Source organism: Alosa alosa, chromosome 19 (genome assembly GCF_017589495.1).
Source record: "Alosa alosa isolate M-15738 ecotype Scorff River chromosome 19, AALO_Geno_1.1, whole genome shotgun sequence".
NCBI lineage: Eukaryota > Metazoa > Chordata > Actinopteri > Clupeiformes > Clupeidae > Alosa > Alosa alosa.
In genome coordinates this window covers 12759855-12768744 of record NC_063207.1, presented here as the reverse complement: position 1 = coordinate 12768744, position 8890 = coordinate 12759855, and positions in this window count along the sequence as shown.

The window sequence follows — 8890 nt, the reverse complement described above, 5'->3', positions numbered from 1 at the left end:
GTCTCACGGCGGGCTTTGGTCTGTCGTCTCCCCAAGGTCAAGGTGACATAATGCAGTGCATTGTGGGGGAAAGGAGAACCATTGTAAACCGCTGAAAAATGGTACCTATACTTTTTTGTATTATATTCCTCTTTGTGATGCACAACATCAAATACAATGGATAACAGTTTAAATGTTTATTACCAACAAGCAAATTGCGCAAATTCGTTGGAAAATGAACCCTGCAACACAGCCTTTAAAGTATGTTTTCACAGCCTACATGCTGGAGCCCAACCTGGAGCCCTATGTTTTTGTAAGGTGTAGGCCAATATTGTTGTTGTTTCCAGAGCCAATCCGGGCTCCCTGGCCCCCTAAGGAAATTTCTGCTAATTCAGATCTAATGTCGGACCTTTAAATTGATAGATTGACTTTATTCATATTTCAGTCGTTGCCATGGACATTGTTTGTGACAGGTCATGTCAGACTTTAATTTAGTGGTAAATATGGCGAAATGCAAGTATGACCCTGGTTGAAGAATGGATTCACTTCATGTTGAGGACAAAAAGGGACAGAAACCCCTGAATTGCTGGCACATGAGAGCATAGAGAGCTACATACAGTAGAAACAAAGCACCTTGTTAATGACAAACCTGTCGAACTGTTTGAAAGGTGACACCAGTAGTTGTGCCTCCGTTCAGGCATTCCAGGACCATTGCTAAAACACACTCATACACTCAGTATAGCAATCACACCGAGGGGCTAACTAGTGTCTGCCCGCATAGGCATTTTGCAGAACTGTTTGGATTGTTTGTGAAGTTGGTTCAATATTGCAAACAACTCATCTATATTATATTTTACCATGTCTGCCCGCGGACCACTTGGGATAGCTTGCAGACCACCAGTAGTCCCTGGACCACACTTTGAGAAACACTGATTTAGAGCCTGTGTTTTGGGCGCACCCTGCTGGTTTTTAGCTGTTTGTGTTCTGCTGCTCCACTTGTTTGTTTGTGCCCTAACCAAGGCCTTTTTTTTACTACTTTTGCCTTTGTTTTTGCTTACTAATTATTCTTTATTTTTAAACGATTTTACCTTATGTTTTCTTTTTTCTTTTTATTATGATCTTTACCTTTTAACTATTCTTTGACTATATTGCCCTTCTATGCTTTTATTTGTTATTATTGTTTGGTTTTGTTTATGTAAAGCACATTGAATGACCTCTGTGTAGGAAATGCGCTATATAAATAAAAAAATAAACTTGACTAGATGCAGCGCAATGCCAGTCACCTCTACAATTAGCAAAGTTTACACAGGTCATGAAATTCCTGGAATATCATGGATTTTTTAATGTCTAGTCCAATCAGGGAAAGTCAGGGGATTTTATCATTTTGAGAATACTAGTAATGGAATACTAATTTAGTTGGCACTTATCAAAAATAGTATTTTCCATGCAGCGTTTTTCTTTCTTGGGTTCATCCACATGCTCGCTGTAATACCGTGTCTATTTTTTGTCAAGGTAAATATTTTTTCCATACATTAAAGGTCATGGAAATACAGATTTTTTTTGTTTGTGACAGTCAGGGAAATGCCAGGGAATTTGACATTTGACTGGAAACCCTGAAATTGGTACACCTGGTCCATTTGTCCCTACATAGGTTCCTGCCTTCCCTGATGTGCGAGAGCACACAGTGAGGACACTTTGAACACTTGAACAGTGAGGAGCTTTATGGACATGCCTCGAGCTTTGGATTTGTTTTGATAGATAGATAGATAGATAGATAGATAGATCGATAGATCGGATCTCCAATCCACTTACCAAATTTCCATTCAGTCCAACGTCCTGAAAAAAAATTAAGGCCAAATTTCAGGAAGAACTCCAAAAGAAGAAAGCCGGTAAATCCACATAATTCATAGATACTGTAGATGGTGAAGGCAGTTGGCTACTTTTCCACGGCTCTCTCTCCCTGGACATTACTTTCAAACAGAGCTAGTTCAGAAAAAGACCACTGGACTGCCTATGCTGGTTTGAACAATTGAGTAAAACCTTCTTGCAGTCCTTTTTAAATATATGTGAAACAGTTTCAGAAATATCTCAATAAAAAAAAGCATCACAGTAGAAAAGGAATTGTCACACTTACATGTATATATCAATATTTATTAGATAAATATAAAATAGGTGCGCAGACACAGTAGGTGTAAAGGTAAGCGTATTCGTACCGAACCGTTTAGGTACAGGATGTTCCCTAGACGCAAGTGAAGCCTTTAACAGTAATCAACAGTAAACAGTAATCAATAGTAGACTTTTACGCCCACACAAACATAAGTGGCGGACCATTATGTCAATTTAGTCAACTAACATAAAAAACACTTGACACTTTTTAATACTACTCCCATTGAGCGTCAGATATATTGTCAATGAATTTTAGGTTAGCAGTACCTACAGGCTTACTGTACCGAAAATGAACTAAATGACTTCAAAACTGAGGTACATGCCAAATATAAGTTTTGTGTATCAGCACCCCTAGCGCACAGGCACTTGTGTTTGCATGTTATTGAGTGTCTCTTGTGATAGTTTTGTAGCCTAGAAATCTAGACGCACCCTAGCGGCAGCAAATCTAATTTAAATCAATGTAATTTGCTGCCAGTGTAGTCGTTTTGGTTTCCTCTGCACATGTTGGTGTAATGTAATCTGTAAAACAGAAATAAGAGTGAAGAACATTTAGCCTTTTATAAGTGACCCAATGAGCAATGTCCAAATGCTCACATGTGCAAATGTGTTCAAATAAAAACTGAGATGTTAAGTGTCAGCCCATAAGACTGTGCCCATTGCCTACATTTGTGGTCATTTAATGTCGAATGTCAGAATAATTACATTCCTTAATGATACTCCACAATTTATAAAAGAATGAAGTTTAAAAAGAAAAACACAATATATCAGATGGATTACACGAATAATTGACAAGGAAGTACAAGATTATTCGACGGTTGCTTCTTTTCTAATAAATATAATGGGCTTCATTACATATTTCACACTAGATGGAGGCATTTCACTGCACTTCGGGCCTTTTTTGGAAGTAAAAGCAAGCAGTGAAATGGCGTCATCTGGTGGCCGTGCAGCGCAATAGCGCCATAAAATATTTAATTCAACACGAAATTACAGTAGAAATCTTGTTTTTTCTTAGTAATTATTCGTGTAATCCCTCTGATATATTGTGTTTTTCTTTTTAAACTACGTTCCTTTATAAGTTGTGGTGTAATATTAAGGTATGTTTTTGAATGTAATTACTTTGGATAACGGCTAACCTGTTATAGCCTACTGTATGTGACTCATGGATAAGGGGAAATGCAAAGCACTCGTCACGCAGCGGCAATTTTTTCCTTCCAAGATTTCTCTACGTTGCTTGATCTAAATTCTGTTATTTTTGCTGTATATATGTTCTACGAAAATGTAGTTTGTTATCAAAGTCAAATGGTTGCTGGCATAAGTCAGCGGCGTTAGTTTAACCACATAATTGACGTTTTGTTTACATGTGTTGAATGGAAGTCAATGGGAGCCAGAAATCGGTAAATGGTGGTGACCAAAAGATATTTCTCCAGATAGCGAGACGGCGGTTGTCAAACCACTGTCACACTATCCGGAAAAATATTCTTTGGTAAATTACTAATTAGAATTAGAATTAGAATGCCTTTATTGTCATTGCACATAGTGACAACGAAATTCAATTGCACTTCCCCTAGTGGTGACACATAACAAGACACATGAAACATGGAACATGAACTACACCTAAGACAAAAGACAGCAAGACAATATATGCACAGTAATAAATAAATAAGTAGCTAAAAAAACAGTCCAAAGGGTGCAATGCTGTCAATTGTTCAGGTGTTTAATGGCACTTGGGTAAAAACTCTTAGAGAGTCTAGAGGTGCGACACTGGAGGGAACTGTAGCGCCTTCCAGATGGCAAAAGGGTGAACAGATCATGGCCTGGATGGGTGAAATCCTTGATTATGTTTTTTGCATGTTGCAGGCATCTGGTGTGATATATGTCTGTGAGTGATGGCAGCTGTGTTTGAATTATATTTTGTGCAGATTTCCTTACTCTGTCCAGAGCTTTTCTCTCTTTCCCTCTCCGCAGTGTCCCCGTTGATGTAGATAGGGGCATGGTCGGTCCCCATCCTCCGGAAGTCTACCACCACCTCTTTGGTCTTAGAGGTGTTGAGAGACAGGTTTTTGATGGAGCACCAGGTGGCGAGTTTTTGTATTTCATCCCTGTAGGCGGACTCATCATTGTTGTGAATGAGTCCAACAACCGTGGTGTCATCTGCAAACTTGATGAAGATGTTACTGTCGTGAACTGGGGTGCAGTCGTGAGTGTATAGGGTGTAGAGAAGGGGACTTAAAGGAGAATTCCGGTGTGATATTGCAAGACGATTTATGACTTTACTTACAAGACGATTTATACAGACAGTATCTTCACAAAGTTTAGCGTTTGCAGCCATCTTGAATTTAGTCACGATATGAACAGGTATGATAAGGGATCAGATTCCAAAAATAATTCAGTGGAAATGCATGGATTCCAGTTTCTTCCAGTAGCAGCAACTGGAATCCATGCATTTCCACTGAATTATTTTGGAATCTGATCCCTTTATCATACCTGTTCATTCTTACTAAATGCTTCGACTTATCGTGACTAAATTCAAGATGGCTGCAAACGCTAAACTTCGTGAAGATACTGTCTGTATAAATCGTCTTGTAAGTAAACTACCAGTGCTTTTTCAAAGTTCTCAATGTCTCGTTTTAAATGTCAGGGCCCTCGGAAGTCTACCAATGAAGTGTGGAGATACATTGAGCCTTGTAAATGGGTGTAAAACAGTGATTTATTTGCATGGCTAGCCCGATGCCGAAGCACCACTATTGAAAAAGCTGTTGGTAGCATCGGCTAACTAGTGTCAGATTTTGGAGTGCAGGGGACAATCCGAGATGGGCTATGAGACATACGTTCACACTCGGTATCATGTTTCAATACACTTTAGGTCAATATCACACCGGAATTCTCCTTTAACACACAGCCCTGGGGGGCTCCAGTACTGAGTGTGAGACCGGAGGAGAGTTGTGAGCCCAGGCGAACTGACTGGGGGCGATCTGTTAAAAAGTTGTAAATCCAACTGCAGATGCCGGTATTGATGCCAAGGCCATGTAGCTTGGACACCAGTCTTGCGGGGATAATGCAGTTGAATGCAGAACTGAAGTCAACAAACAACAGCCTTGCGTAAGTGCCAGGATGTTCAAGGTGAGTTAGCACACTGTGCAGGGCTGTGTTTATAGCATCCGCAGTTGACCTGTTTGCCTTGTAGGCAAACTGGTGCTGATCCAGTATGGGGGGGAATTTTTTATGTGGTGTAGCAGTAATCTTTCAAAGCATTTCATGACGGTAGAGGTAAGGGCCACTGGTCTGTAGTCATTGAGGCTAGTCGCCCCTGGCTTTTTCGGGATCGGCACAATGGTGGCAGATTTGAGGCACTTGGGGATGGAGCAGGTAGACAGAGAAAGGTTGAAGATGTGGGTGAAAACCTCAGTCAGCTGGTCGGCACAGTCCTTCAGCACTCTCTCTGGGATCCCGTCAGGGCCGGCAGCCTTCCTGGGGTTCACGCTGCGAAAAGCTCTCCTGACCTCCTCTGTGTTTACAGAAAAAGCTTAAGCATCTGTAGGCATGAGTGTTGATATTGTTGCTGGTGTTGGCTCAGTCCTGGTTTCATTCACCTCAAAGTGTGCAAAGAAATTGAGCTCTTCGGCCAGATTGCAGCTGGCACTTGGGCTTCGGTCTTTTGAGCCCTTGAAGTTTGTGAGATGTTGGATTCCCTGCCAGACACGTCTGGGATCCCCCGCATTGAAGTGCCCCTCTATCCTTCTCCTATAGGCCGCCTTAGCCTCCTTTATTCCTGTTTTCAGGTTGGATCTGGTGGTGCTATAAAGTTCCATGTCTCTGGACCTAAAGGCTCTGTCGTGGTTTTTCAGCAGTAGTTTGACCTCTCTGTTCATCCAAGGTTTGTTATTTTCATAGTATTTCACTCGCCTATATATTTTATACTACTATATAACCTCTGTCCAGAGCTTTTTTATTAGCAGTGGTGCAGCTGCTAAACCACACCAGAATGTCATGTGAGATGATGCTTTGGATGGAGCAGTTGTCAAAGGATAGTAGCAGTTTCTGGGGAAGGTTGATTTTGTTTTACACATTTGTTGAACCATGGTACTAATAAAAACTACAGGATAGTAAGAACTGAACTGTTACTTAATTTTTTCCAATTTCCACCACCATGGAAAAAGTGGGCTGGTCTTGGGCCTGAAACTCCCGGGCTGAAAAGTGGCCCCACTCCGGCCCTGCCTGTGTGTGTGTGTGTGGCGTGTGAGTCTGTTTGTGCGTATCTACACCTACATGTGTGCATGTATCTTTATGTGTGTGTTTGCATGTGTTCATGAGTGCGTGAGTGTGTGTGCGTAGTGTACAGTCACTAAATGTGTTTATTGTGTGGCCTCCATGAACGAAATTTCACAAAACTTGGCTTGTATTCAGAGGGTGTCATAATGATCCGTGCAGTTTTGAACTTATCAGCCAAAGATACCTGTGATTACAATGCCTCGTTTTTGTTTTATCATTTTTAACTAGGTGGTGCTATACATCAAATGAGCACTTTTCAGTAATCCGGCCCGCCAAGCATCGGGCTGCCTGCTTTTTTCCTGCGATAGATGACGTTGTGGTTAGCTTTACTGCAAACTGCTTTTTACTGTTCTTAGAGAATGTTTACAATGTCAATGTCAAAACATCATAAAGATACAGATGATACTCTTTGTAATCCCCATCAAAGAGTATCTATACTCTTTGCCCCCATTGCAGCAGAGCTAACGTTATGCTACTGCATTTAATTGGGAATGCGTCTGAGCGTGCACGAGAGGGAGAGAGAGCGGCAGGTTCCAGCTGGCTTGTCATTGTTGATAATTGATATCTCCTTCTTATAAGAAATTTTTCAAAGGAAAGCATAAAGGCAACAGTAGTTTCCACTACTTACTATTTATAAACTGTGAGTTGGCACAGCCATATGCACAGCACTAGCAATATGCTATATTTGAGTGGAGCTGGCAAAAGATCATTGAGAACTAAACGTGAGTTGCACAGTGACAATGCACCATTTATAAACATCATCATCAACACCATTTATAAACATCATCAAATTAGCAGTATTTTTTAAACAATTAATATTTTAAAACAAAATGACTTTGTCATTGTAATCATTTAAATGATATAACCGGGGGTGCTTCCCGCCGGCCAATTTTCAAAACCCAATGTGGCCCTTGAGTCAAAAGGGGCTTTTCTCAAGGAAGTCGAATCCTTCAAAGACGAGGCAAGGCTTCTTCCTAGCATTCGGAAAATACACAATGGAACAGACAAGCGAGTGTGCAGGAAGCTGCAGGTGCATTATTAAAAATCATGTGCGCACAGGATTGTGGGTGTTCCAAGCACGCAGAGGATACACGCATGCATCCTTGAAAATCTCAGAACGAAGGACTCAGTACTTAATAGAATTTTAAAGCACCCTTGACATTGGAACAGTGCTTGGCAAGATTTGATGACGTAACGTCCTTGAAAGAGTGGCTTTGAAGGACCCATCCTTGACTTTGAGAAACGATCAAGGTTTGCCCACCCCTGCTCTAGTGGCTGGTAAAAAAGTTGAGTGGCAGGTGGAAAAAATATTTAATTTCCATCCCTGACACACACACACACACACATAAACACACACTCGCATGTTATGTGCACATTTTGTAGTTTCCCACCCCTCTGAGGTACAGTAGGTAGTAAGGGTTTGTGGCTTGGGTGTGGCAGAAGTTGGTTCCCATGCTGGAGATCCCCAATGCCCAATTGGGCTTCTTCTTTTGACTTTGTCGGGCGGGGGAAAATAAGCCTTAGGGGGGTAAATAAAATTTTGAGTTAAATGGTTCTCTATCATCACTTGTATTTTGTGCATACTTGATTTGTGTATTTTTCCTAATGCAAAACTGTCTACTTATATTGTGCCTATTATACACGTGCTACGTTGCTTTTTTTGCTTGCCCCGGTGCACAATATTTTAAGTTTTTCTCACGATGCAGCCTGTTAGCGTGGCTGCAGGTGTAATGAAGTTAGGCTAGCTAGTTTCCATAGCATGCAGTACTGGCTGCTATCAATCTGAATGAAATGTAATGAATATATTATAAATGTCTTGATTGTGGTTTACCTGTTTGTTGGCAGGAACTGATGCATCTTGCTTGATTCCTGCCGACTTATTTCTTTCTTTATTTGTGCTTCAGCTATGCCACGTTATGCACATTTTCTATTATATTTTAATGTGCAAAATGTTTGCTAGTTCTTTTGTCTGAGGCAGAGAAAGGGATGCCTGAGGCAGAGAAAGTGATGCGTCTTGATGCTGTCTGAGGCAGAGAAAGTGATGCGTCTTGCTCCATTCCTGCCTGATTTCTTTCTTTTTTGTGCTTCAGAGAGCAATAAAATAGCAAAAAATAGGTCTGTTGTGGCGTCCATCATTACCCACTGAACACAACACAGAGTGATCAAAAGGAGGGGAGAGACGACTTCTGTTACACAGGCAAACACACACACATACACAAGCGAACATACACACACAGACACATAAAACACACACACACTCATGCAGGCAAGCAGACACACACACTCACAAGCGAAAGCTCACACACAGAGAAGCACACTCTACACAAAAGCAAACACACACACACATGTACACACTCATCAAAAGTTGCAAGAGTAGAGGATGGAGACAAATTGACAAGCGTGATTGTCCAGGACTGAGCGGCAGTCATATTTTGTACCACTTTGCGGTACATGTAGTCTTATTACGTATTTGTAA